At 42.1% G+C, this 13,361-nt stretch overlaps 1 non-coding gene across 1 annotated transcript; it reads left to right on the top strand.

Moving 5' to 3' along the window:
• Positions 1–4,582: 4,582 nt before the first annotated feature.
• Positions 4,583–4,692, top strand: LOC131822379 (U6 spliceosomal RNA). The gene has a single exon (XR_009350243.1). It is a non-coding gene; the product is annotated as a U6 spliceosomal RNA (small nuclear RNA).
• Positions 4,693–13,361: the final 8,669 nt, after the last annotated feature.

A 13,361-nucleotide genomic window follows, 5' to 3' on the forward strand; every position in this document is an offset into this window, starting at 1 on the left:
AGCTTGTGTTCCCTCTCGCCGTGTCTCCCTGTCAAAAAAGAAAAGAAGAGAAAAGAAAGGAAAAGAAAAGGAAAAAAAATAAAAACTTCTGGGCGCCAGGGTGGCTCAGTGGGTTAAGCCTCTGCCTTCAGCTCAGGTCATGATCCCAGGGTCCTGGGATCGGGGCCACATCGGGCTTTCTGCTCAACGGGGAGCCTGCTTCCTCCTCTCTCTTTGCCTGCCTCTCTGCCTACTTGTGATCTCTGTCAAATAAATAAATAAAATCTTTAAAAAAAAAGAAAAATAAAAAAGCTTTTTAAAAAATATAAATAAAATAAATTTAAAAATAATAAAAATCCCATTACCATGGAATCCCCACCCCCACAGAAATCACCCAGTTTGTTTGCACAACACAAAGGTGTCTGCTCAGTAGGCTATAGATTATCCAATCGGGTTAGAGAAGAGATTTCTTTTTATGACTACAAGAGCAATTCTTTTTTTTTTTTTTTAAGATTTTATTTTTAAGGGTACCTGGGTGGCTCAGTGGGTTAAAGCCTCTGCCTTCAGCTCAGGTCATGATCCCAGGGTTCTGGGATGGAGCCCCCAATCGGGCTCTCTGCTCGGCAGGGAACCTGCTTTCTCCTCTCTCTCTGCCTGCCTCTCTGCCTACTTGTGATCTCTGTCAAATAAATAAATAAAATCTTAATAAAATAAATAAATAAAATAAAATAAAAAATATAAAATATATAAAATATATAAAATAAATAAATAAATAAATAAAAGATTTTATTTTTAAGTAATCACTACACCCAACATGGGGCTCCAGCTCTAAATCTTGAAATCAAGAGTTCCCCACTCCCCCCACTGACCCCGACAGGCGCTCCTACAAGAATAATTCTTACTCACGCTGTAACAAATCGAAAAGTATAAAAAAGCAGATAAAAGTAAGCTGATAACCCAGAGCAACCCCATTTGGGCGTATTTTCTTCCAGCTTCTTTTCCTTCCTTTTTTGGTTGGTTTTTACACACTAGAGATCATAAGACATATGTACATTTTTATCTTGATTTTGTCAGTTAATAGTATAGCATTTTCCATGTCCTTAAATATTCCTCTAACTATTCCATTTAATGATTGCACCTGTTTCTAGAACTAGATGTTTGAGTTAGATTGTTTCCAATTGTTCCGTTTTCTAAATAACCCTTAGATGAACACCTTTGTGCACAAATTTTCATCCACAGTACAGAGTAAATGCAAGTAAATGTCCTAGAATGGGGACTCAACGTCCCCATTTAAGGGGACATTTAAAGATTTTCATTTAAAGATTTAAAGATTTTCATTTATTTAATTGACAGAGACACAGTAAGGAAAGGAACACAAGCAGGGGGAGTGGGAGAGGGAGAAGCAGACTCCCCGCTGAGCAGGGAGCCCGATTTGGGGCTCAATCCCAGGACCCTGGAATCATGACCTGAGCCCAGGGCAGACGCTTAACAACTCGGCTACCCAGGCGCCCCTTTAAGATTTTATTTGTAATCAATCTCTACATCCAATGTGGGGCTTGAACCCACAGCCTGGAAATCAAGCATCACAAGCTCCACCGACTGAGCCAGCCAGGTGGCCCCGATCAGTCAGGATTCTTGAAATCAGGAGCAATAGATGCTGACTCTGGAAGGTCAAGCCGAAAAGGAGTTTACCGAAGGATATTGAGTTTTTCGCAGCATTGTTGGCAGGACTGGAAAATCAGATCTAAACTGCCAGAAAAGATGCCCCAAACCAGGTCAGCGAACAAGCATGACGCAACAGAGCATAACCTAAGTAAATGGCACATCCCAGAGTTGTACATATACGGCGGCTTTGAACCTCACTATAAAAAACCCCACTGCCCTACACTGTCGCCAGCCCCAGAAAAAAGCAGAATCTCTCCTTTCATCATCCATGTCAGCAAAAAGAGAAGCTCCATGCAGAGTCTGGTTTAATTACCACCCTCACCGTCAAATCTCAGTCTCCTGAAAGCGAAGCTGAGGTCACCGGCTTACAGGCTAGCGGCAAGACACACTGAGAATCTGAGAAAGGGCTTATCTAGACTTGGAATTTCCACAAATATAAAAAAAGGAGGTTGCCAGATGAAATGCGGGTTAAGTTCAAATTTCAGAGAAATTTGAATGGATGGATGGGACATCATTACACTTCAAAATGATTTGTTGTTCGACGTGGATGGAACTAGAGGGTGTCATGCTGAGCGAAATAAGTCAATCAGAGAAAGACAATTATCCTATGATCTCACTAGTATGAGGAATTTGAGAAACAAGACAGCGGGTCATGGGGGAAGGGAAGGAGAAATGAAACAAGAGGAAACTGGAGCGGGAGACAAACCGTAGGAGACTCTTAATCTCAGGAAACAAACTGAGGGCTGCTGAGCGGGGAGGAACTGTTGGGGTGACTGGGTGATGGACACTGGGGACGGTATGTGCAATGGTGAGTGCTGTGAAATGTGTAAGCCTGACGATTCACAGACCTGTACCCCTGAAACAAATAACACGTTATATGTTAATAAAAAATGAATTATTTGTTGTTTATCTGAAGTGCAAAGTTAACCAGGTGTCCTAGATTTGTATTTGCTAAATCTGGCGACCCTAACAGAAAGGTTGAAACTGTTGAAAACGTGACGGGCATTCGTGAACGAGTATTTCAAACACCCACATCGCTTTACTGAAAAGCAGCACGGGCAACGAATAGAAGTTTCTGACAGTCTCACTTCAAAAAAATGTTTGCTAGTTCGATAGGCAAGAAATGACATTTAATTATTGTTTTAATTTACCTTCCTGGGATTTTTAGTGGGGCTGAACAACTTTTCAGTCCTTCATTATGTTTATCTCCCCCTTAGCGAACAGATCCGTCTTGCGCACGTCATTTCTCTGTTGGGGTCTTTCTGTGTTGGTTACCAGAGACAGTGTCAGATCTCCGTGCAATGAGGACATTATTCTTGGGCCTGGCTTATTGTTAATCTTTTAATTCATAATCCTTTTATTTGCAGAGGTTTACACAATCAATCTCTTGCTTCCCTGCCCCCATACATAGAACAATTTTCCCCTTCTAGAGATCAGATAAATATTCACTTAGACCATCTTCTGGATTTTAATGGTTTTTGCTAATTTATTTTTACTCTTTAATGTGCATGGAGTGAGACAATGATAAATAGACTTTCTTTTAAACAGTTAAATAGCGGGGGTGCCTGGCTGGCTCAGTCAGTGGAATGTGTGACTCAGGGTTCTGAGTTCAAGCCCCATGTTGGGCTTAGAGTTTACTTAAGAAAAAAAAAAAACAGGGGTGCCTGGGTGGCTCAGTGGGTTAGGCCGCTGCCTTCGGCTCGGGTCATGATCTCAGGGTCCTGGGATCGAGCCCCGCATCGGGCTCTCTGCTCAGCGGGGAGCCTGGTTCCTCCTCTCTCTCTGCCTGCCTCTTTGCCTGCTTGTGATCTCTGTCTGTCAAATAAATAAATAAATAAATAAATAAAAGAAAAAAGAAAAAAATATATATATATACACATGTGTACATATATATAAATTCAAGAGGATTCTATATACTAAGTAGGACTAATCAAAAAATAAAATAGAAAAAAACGTACTCATAATAGGACAAAAGCTATTAAACAACTAGATTTTCAGCAAATTTAACAAAAGATATGTAAAACCTTTCTAATGACAATTAGAAGATGACAATACTAAAGAGAGAGGTACACTATATTCAAAGATGGGAAGACACAATATCATAAAGAGATCCATTCTTTCGCAAATGATCTATATATTTAATACAATTGCAGTAAAATTCGCTGCAGGGGTGTGTGTGTGTGTGAAATCTGATAAGCTGGTCCGCCAAATTGTATGGAAGAGAAAAGAGTCAGTGACTCCCACATTCTTAAGGACAATAAGAGTGACTTTTCCTTACCAGATAGGATGACTTGTTATAAAGATACAGGAATAGGAGCACCTGGGTGGCTCAGTGGGTTAGGCCTCTGCCTTCGGCTCAGGTCATGATCTCGGGGTCCTGGGATGGAGTCCCGCGTCGAGCTCTCTGCTCAGCACGGAGCCTACTTCCCCCCACCCCTGCCTGCCTCTCTGCCTACTTGTGATCTCTGTCTGTCAGATAAATAAATAAAATATTTTTAAAAATTTTTAAAAAATACATCAATGAAGACATTATGGTATTGGCCCAGGGACAGATAAGAGTTTCAGTGGAATGGAACAGAGAAACCAGGACAGACACACTCATATATGGAGACTTGCTACATGACTAAGGTGACTTTATAAATAAGAGGAGAGAGGATGGTCTGCTTATTAAATGGTTCTGGAAAAACTGGTTGTCCAAATGGAAGACATTGATAATGTTAGATCACTACCACAGGCCATGGACAAAAATAAATCCCAGAATAATGAAATACTTCATCATGAGAACAGAATGTGAATGCTTTTCGAAGGATGTCTAATCATAACAATGATTAGGAATTTTCATAAATTGCTAGTTCATGGGAAAGGTGAGGCTGGTCCCGGCTATTCCAACTCCAGAGAAACTCTTACCTGGGCGCACAAGAAAACACGTCTAGAAGGGTTGTTCCACTGCTCAGTTGGCCAACACATACACTGAAACTGTATTGACACAGAGAAGATTAGCATGGCCCCATGCAGGACACAGAAATTCACGAAATGTTCCATATTTTATTTTTAACAATTTTATTTATTTATTTTTTAATTTTTATTTTTGTTGCTGTTTAAGGATTTTTTATTTCTCTGAGAGAGAGAAAGAGCACACAAACAGGGGGAGGGACAGAAGGAGAGGGAGAAACAGACTCCTCGCTGAATGGGGAGCCTGACATCGGGCTCAATCTGAGGACCCCGACACAATGACCTGAGTAGAAGGCAAATGCTTAATCGACTAAGCCACTCATCAGGAGCTCCTAAAGATTTCACTTTTAAGTAATCTCTGTATCCAGTGTGGAGCTCAAACTCACATCCCCCAGACCAAGAGTTGCGGGCTTCATTGACTGAGCCAGCCAAGTGCACCGCATTCCCTATTTTCAAAAAAAAGTCACCCCAGTATAATTGGCGATGGTGAAAAACTGAAGCAAATCTGTGAGTCAGTAGTAGAATAGGTAAACAAATTGTAGCGTATTCATACAATGGAATCACTTTCAACAGTTCAAAGGAATGAGCTATATATGCATGTATTAATATGAACAACACTCAAAAATTACTGTTGATTGACACTTGGGCTCTTTCCATATTTTGGGTATTGTGGGCATTGCTGCTATAAACATTGGGGTCCCAGACGTCCATCAATAGATGAATGGGTAAAGAAGATGTGGTATATGTATGCCAGGGAATATTACTCAGCCATTGAAAAAAATGAAATCTTGTCATTTGCAATGATGTGGAAGAAACTAGAAAGTATTATGCTAAGTGAAATAATTCAGTCAGAGAAAGACAAATACCATACGATTTCAGTCAAAAGTGCAATTTTAAAAAACAAAACAGATGAGGGATGCCTGGGTGGCTCAGTCAGCTAAGTGTCTGCCTGCAGCTCAGGTCATGATCTCAAGGTCTTGGGATCGAGCCCTGCATTGGCGGGGCGGGGGGTGTGTGTGTGGGGGGGTCCCTGCTCAGCGGGAAGCCTGCTTCTCCCTCTCCCTTGGCTGCTCCCCCTGCTTGTGCATGCACTCTCTCTCTCTCTCAAGTAAATAAAGAAAATCTCTAAAAATAAAAAATAGATGAAAAAACAGATGAACATAGGGGAAGGGAAGGAAAAATAAAAACAGAGCGGGAGACAAACCATTAGAGTTTTTTTTTTTTTAAGATATTTATTTGACAGAAAGAGTGAGAGCCCAAGCAGGGGAAGCAACAGAAGGAGAGGGAGAAGCAGGCTCCCTGCTCAGCAGAGAGCCCAATGTGAGACCCTGATCCCAAGACCCTGAGATCATGACTTGAACTAAAGGCGGTCGCTAAACCCACCGAGCCACCCAGGCGCCCCAAGAGATTCTTAACTCTAGGAAACAAACTGAGGGTTGCTGGAGGGGAGCTGGGTGGGGATGGGGGTTACTGGGGGATGGGCATTAAGGAGAGCACTTGATGTTACGTGCAAATGATGAATCATTAAATTCTACCTTTGAAACTAATAATACACTATATGTTAATGAAATTGAATTTAAATCTAAAAATTTTCAAAAATAATTATGTTGAATTAGAACAGCAATCTGTAGGACATTGGGTACAATATGCCATTTCTGTAAAATTTTTAAATACACAATACAATACTCTAGATTGTTACTAGATAAATGCATATGTAGCAAGAGTAGCAAACCTTGTGTGGAAGTTGTACACAGAATTTAGATAGTGGTTACTTCTAAGGGAGCAGAGAATAGGATTGAGGAAAGGGACAGAGGACATTTTGTATTAACAATGTTTTATTTCTTGAGAAACTCTGAAATTTTTTTTCATAACTATATGGTGAGATGGCTATTAATTAAACTTATTGTGGTAATCATTTTGCAAAATACGTACTTCCAGTCATTGTGCCCTATACCCTCAATTTATCCAGAGATGTACGTCAATTACAGCTCAGTAAAACTGAAACAGGGGCTCCTGCCTGACTCAGTTGGAGGAGCATGTGACTCTTGATCTCGGGGCTACGGGTTCAAGCCCTGCCTTGGGTATAGAGATGACTTAAAGAAACAAAACCGTTATATATATTTAAAAAAACCTGGAACAAAAATTCTATTTATTTATTTTAACTTTATTTATTTAAGTCCTCTCTACACCCAAGCGGTGCTCGAACTCACAACCCTGAGATCAAGAGTCACACGCTCTTCCGAAGGAGTCAACCGGGTGTCCCGCGGAACAAGAGCTTTAAGGAAAAAAGAAAAACTCTGAAACATGTGTGGCAAAACATTAGGATTTGTCATGTCTGAGCTTTGGTTAAACAGGTGTTTATTTTCTGCTCCTTTCTATGTGTTTGAAATATTTCATAAGTTCAAACCATTTTTTTTTTAAAGAATCAACAAGACTAGGTGAGTGTGGGTGTGAAGTCAAAAAAGGAGTCAAAGATGACTCGGGTTTCATGGCTGGTGATGATGTCATTGACAGAAGATGAGAAGCTAGGGAAGCTGGCTTTGTCGAAGATAAGGAGCTGTATTTCTGGCATGTTTGACTTAAAGACACAGTGGGACAACCAGCTAAGAAACACGCATTGGGATGTGAGTAGCCAGAGGGCCTGCGAACAGGGAGTGGCAAAGCAGGACTTGGGCCCCGGGCCTCACCCTCTCGTGTCGCAGGGAGCGGGCCATACCAGTCTTTTTTTTTTTTTTTTCCTTTTTTCTTAGGAGCCTTTAATGGAGAAGAGAGTCAAGAGGGAGAGAACAGGGGGCACCTGGGTGGCTCAGTGGGTTAAGTCTCTGCCTTTGGCTCAGGTCATGATCTGAGGGTCCTGGGATCGAGCCCCGCATCGGGCTCTCTGCTCACTATCTCCGCCTGTCTCTCTCAAATAAATACATACAATCCTAAAAAGAAAAAAAAAAAAAGGAAATAAGAGCACTAATCTCATCTGTGAGGGCTCCACTCTCATGACCTAATCACCCCCCAAAATCCCCACATTCTAATACCATCACATTGAACATTAGGATTTCACCATAAATTTTGGGGGACACAGACATTCAGACCACAGCAATAAATATACATAACGGACTATATCTTGATCACTGACAATGCTAATTAGGAGTGTTCAAATTCTGCCACAGAGAACAAATATATACAAATATACATACACATACATAATGATAGGTATGTATATTATACATCTGTGTGATTTTTAAGCTTGTGCAAGGAGGGTATGAGGAAAGAATTTAACATTTAGAATGATCCCAACCTCGAAATTTCAAATGAACTACCATTTTAAGTTGCAGAAAAAGAAAATTTCTGGGGACACCTGGCTGCCTCAGTCGGTGAAGCATATGACTCTTGATCTCGAGGTTGTGAGTTTGAGCCCCATATTGGGTGTAGAGATTACTTAAACAAACAAACAGACTTCTTAGAAAAGTGTTTAAAAAAAGAAAATTGCAGAAAGCTTTTCACACGTACTACTCTGAGGAGGACAAGGAGTCAAAAATACACTGACTCTGTTGACATTTTTAGCCATTTCAAGAGAAATATGAAGCCAAAGTCAATAACCATTAAGGATTAGATACAAAAATAAATCCTCTCACAGGGGAAAATTGAAAATTTCTCCCTAACTACTCGTGGAAAAACAATATAATGGCAGAACACTTGGTGTGGAGAGATTCGGGCTTTCTTACATGAGCAAATCAGAACAGGGGCATCACTCTGACTCAGTCTATGAAGCCTGCAACTCTTGCTCTCAGGGTCGTGAGTTGGAGCCCCATCTTGGGTATGGAGACTACTTAAATTTTTTTAAAAATGCTTTTTAAAAAAATCTGCAGAAGGGGCGCCTGGGTGGCTCAGTGGGTTAAAAAGCCTCTGCCTTCGGCTCAGGTCATGATCCCAGGGTCCTGGGATTGAGCTCCGGATCCGGCTCTCTGCTCGGCAGGGAGCCTGCTTCCCCCCTCTCTCTCTGCCTGCCTCTCTGACTGGTTGTGATCTCTCTCTCTGTCAAATAAATAAATAAATAAATAAAATCTTAAAAAAAAAAAAATCTGGAGAAGAGCACACGACTATGTAAAGTCACCAACCTGGAGGACATCCAGAAAATTAGGTAAAGGACCAAGGAGATGGAATAGTTTCTACCTTTTCTTTTTTAAAACTTTATTTATTTATTTATTTGTAAAGATTTTATTTGAGAGAGTCAGTGAACGAGAGAGAGCACAAGCAGGGGGATGAGCAGAGGGAGACGGAGAAGTAGATCCCCCGCTGAGCAGGGGGCTGGACTTGGGTCTCAATCCCAGGACCCCGGGATCATGACCTGAGCTGAAGGCAGACTCTTAACTGACTGAGCCATCAAGGTGCTCCTGGAGTAGTTTCTACAGTAAACCAAACAGCACTTCCCACACGTATGTGAACAAGGGACACTCTTAAAATTATCATGTATGTTGGGGTGCCTGGGCGGCTCAGTGGGTTAAAGCCCCTCCCTTCAGCTCAGGTCATGATCTCAGGGTCCTGGGATGGAGCCCCACATCGGGCTCTCTGCTCGGCAGGGAGCCTGCTTCCTCCTCTCTCTCTGCCTGCTTCTCTGCCTACTTGTGATCTCTGTCTGTCAAATAAATAAATAAATAAATCTTAAAAAAAAAAATTATCTTGTGTGGCTGGAACTCCACCAGGAGCTCAAGATATAATACCCACTTGAATTCAAGCAGACAACCAAACAACAGAAACATTTTCTGGCAAATTAATTGCTGTAAGAAAGGATTACGATTTGATTCGCATGCTTTAGAAATTTTATAAGATGCCAAAATGCCAATGCTAACACATTTAGAAGATTAAATTATTATTATTTTATTTCTTTGTTTTTAAAAAACCCAGGGGACCTGGGTGGGTGGCTCAGTCAGTTGATTTCAGCTCAGGTCATTATCTCAAGGTCCTGGGATCAAGCCCCACATCGGGCTCCACACTCAGTGGGGAGTCCACTTTGAGATTCTCTCTCTCCCCCTGCCCCTCTCCCTCTTTGTCACTCTCTCTCTCTCTCTCCAAAGTAAACAAATAAGTACACTTTTAAAGATTTTATTATTTTTTTAAAGTAATTTAAAACATGGGGTTCAGGGGCGCCTGGGTGGCTCAGTGGGTTAAGCCTCTGCTTTCGGCTCAGGTCATGGTCCCAGGGTCCTGGGATCGAGTCCCGCATCTGGCTCCCTGCTCAGCAGGAAGCCTGCTTCCTCCTCTCTCTCTCTCTCTGCCTGCCTCTCTGCCTACTTGTGATTTCTGTCTGTCAAATAAATAAATAAAATCTTTAAAAAAAAAAAAAAATAAAAAAAAATAAAACATGGGGTTCAAACTCACAACTCCAGATCAAAAGTCATATGCTCTACAAACTGAGCCAGTCAGGTGACCCTATTTTATTAAGAACAAAATATATTAAGCTCAGATATTTCTTTTTTTTTAAGATTTTATTGGAAAAAAAGATTTTATTGATTTATTTGACAGAGAACGAGAGAGAGAGAGAGAGAGCAAGCACGAGAAGGGGAGGGTCAGAGGGAGAAGCAGGCTCCCTGCTGATGCAGGACTTGATCCCGGGACCCTGGGATCATGACCTAAGCCAAAGGCAGTCGCTTAAACCAACTGAGTCACCCAGGTGCCCCTAAGCTCAGACATTTTTATTTTTAAGATTTTTAAAATGAAATCTGACATTCAAGAACCAATGTTAAAAACATTGTTTAAATTAAAAATGAAATTGTAAGTTTTGTTTAAACACAAGAATAGTACGGGGTGCCTGGCTGGCTCAGTCGGTGGAGGGTATAACTCTTGGTCTTGGGGTTGTAAGTTTGAGCCACATGTTGGGTGTAGAGATTACTTAAAAATAAAATCTTAAGGGCCACCGTTGGTGGAGCGCCTGACTGTTGGTTTTAACTAAGGTCCTGATCTCAGGGTTGTGGGATTAAGCCCTGCACTGAGCCCCGCACTGGGCTCCACACTCAGTGCAGAGTCTGCTTGAGTGCCTCTCTCCCTCTCCCTCTGCACCTCCCCTCCCCTAAAACAAATAAATAAATCTGAAAAAAATCTTAAAAACAAAACAAAACAAGGACAGTGCATTTGTGTCTTTGTTTTGTTTTGTTTTATTTAAATTCAACTTAGTTCACATATAATGTCTTATTAATTTCACGGGTAAAATTTAGTAATTTGTCAGTTGCCTAAAACACCTAGGGTTCATTCCATCACATGCCCCCCTTCATGCCCATCACCCCGTTACCCCAGCCCCCCACCCACCTCCCCTCCAGCAACCCTCAGTCTGTTTTAAATAGTTAAGAGTCTCACATTTGTGGGGCACCTGGGTGGCTCAGTGGGTTAAGCCTCTGCCTTCAGCTCAGGTCATGGTCCTAAGGTCCTGGGACTGAGAGCCTGCATTAGTCTCTCTGCTCAGCAGGGAGCCTGCTTCCCTCTCCCTCTCTGCCTGATTCTTTGCCTACTTGTGATCTCTCTCTCTGTGCCAATAAATAAACAAAAATAAAATCTTAAAAAAAAAAAGAGTCTTTTTTTGTCTCTTTTTATTGCATATTTTCTTCATATTATGAGCAAGGTCTGCTGGATAGGAATTTTATTAGTTAGCCATTCCACAAATATTTGTTGGGTACCTATCACGTGTCAAACACTGTTCTAAGTGCTATGGTTACAGTGATGAATAAAACAGGCAAAAAGTTGCTTGCATAGAGCTTATAATCTACCAGGGGAGAGACAAACACTAAACAAAATATTTAGGTAATAAGTGCTGTGGGAAGAAAATAAAACAGGGAAGAGAAAAAAATGAGTCTGGGGGTGGGTGTAGGTTGCAGTTTTAAATAGGATGTTCAGGGAAGGTGTCCCTGCGAAGGTGGCATTTGAACAAAGCTGAACGGAGGGGAAGAAGGTGCCACGTGGGTGTCTGGGGCAACAGCATTCCAGACAGAGGGGACAGCAAGTGCAAATGCCTTAAGGCTGAAGCTTGCCTGGTGTGTCTGAGAAAAGGCCAGGAAGCTGGTAAGCTTGGTGTGAGCTGCCCAGGGGGAGAGTACAGAGGAAGTCCGAGAGGTTGCTGGACGGCACAAATTGTTGTAAGAACTTTAGCTTGGGGGCCCCTGGGTGGCTCAGTCAGTTGGGTGTCTGCCTCAGCTCGGGTCATGATCTCAGGGTCCTGGGATTGAGTCCCATATTGGGCTTTGGCCCAAAGGGGGGGGTCTGCTTCTCCTTCTCACTCATCCTCTGTGTGCTCTCTCTCTCTCTTTAATAAATATATTTTTAAAAAATCTTTAAAAAAAAAGAACTTCTGAGCAGAGCTGCTATAATTTGATATTCGTATTACAATTGGACCTCCAACAACATGGGTTTGAAGTGCACAGGTTCCCTTATACATGGTTTTTTTTTTTTCCCAGTAAACACAGTACAGTACTATAAATGTATTGTCTCTTCCTTCCGACTTTCTTAACATTTTCTTGCTTGCTTTATTCATAAGAAGACAGTGTATAGTACATATCACATACACAATACGGGTTAACTGAATGTTCCTGTGGTCAGCAGCAGCTATTGGTAGTTAAGTTGTGGGGGAGTCAAAGTTCTATGTGGATTTTCAACTTTGCGGGGGTCAGCAGCCTTGACCTTCACATTGTTCCAGGGTCAACTGTAACAGGGCCATGCTGGCTGAGTTGTTGTGAGCAAAATGAAGGAGCCAAGGTTACAAGCAAGGAGACCATTCGCTTTTTTTTTTTTTTTAAGATTTTATTTATTTATTTGAGACAGAGAGAGAGAGCACACATGAGTGGGAGAGTTGGGGGCAGAGGGAGGGGGAGAAGCAGGCTCCCCGCTGAGCGGGGAACCTATCACAGGGTTTGATTCCAGGACGCAAGAGTTGTGACCTGAACGGCTGAGCCACCCAGGTGCTACCCCCCCCTTTTTTTTTTACTCTTTTAAAAGATTTATTCATTTATTTGGGAAAGAGAAAGTGAGAGCGAGGATAAGGACAGAGGGAAAGAATCCCACACTCTCTGCGCTCAGGGCTCCACCCAACGACCCATGAGATTATGACCTGAGCTGAAATCAAGAGCCCAACACCCAACGGACTGAGCCACCCAGTTGCCCCTCGCTTTTTCTTTTTACTTTTTGATTGTGGTTAGTAGAAGGTTTTTTAAAGACTCTCTCTCTTTTTTTTTTAAAGATTTTATTTATTTATTTGACAGAGAGAGAAAGAGATCACAAGTAGGCAGAGAGGCAGGCAGAGAGAGAGGGGGAAGCAGGCTCACCGCTGAGCAGAGAGCCCTATGCCGGGCTCGATCCCAGGACCCTGAGACCATGACCTGAGCTGAAGGCAGAGGCTTAACCCACTGAGCCACATAGGCACCCCTAAAGACTCTTTTTTTATTTGGGTTTCTTAAAGACTTTATTTTTAGTAGTCTCCACACCCAACATCAGGCTCAAACTTAAGACCCTGAGATCATGACTCCCATGCTCTACCGACTGAGCCAGCCGGGTGCCCCTTGGCTAGTGGGAGATTTTAAATGATATATGCCTTCAGGCATGCCGACACTGACACACATATATCTGTGTGTGTGTGTGTGTGTGTGTGTGTGTGTGTGTGTGTAAGAATTTATTTATTTATTTGACAGAGAGCGATCACAAGTAGGCAGAGAGGCAGGCAGAGAGAGAGAGAAAGAGAGAGGAGGCAGCAGGCTCCCTGCTAAGTGGAGAGCCTGATGCGGGGCTCAATC

This window comes from Mustela lutreola, chromosome X (genome assembly GCF_030435805.1).
Source record: "Mustela lutreola isolate mMusLut2 chromosome X, mMusLut2.pri, whole genome shotgun sequence".
Lineage (NCBI taxonomy): Eukaryota > Metazoa > Chordata > Mammalia > Carnivora > Mustelidae > Mustela > Mustela lutreola.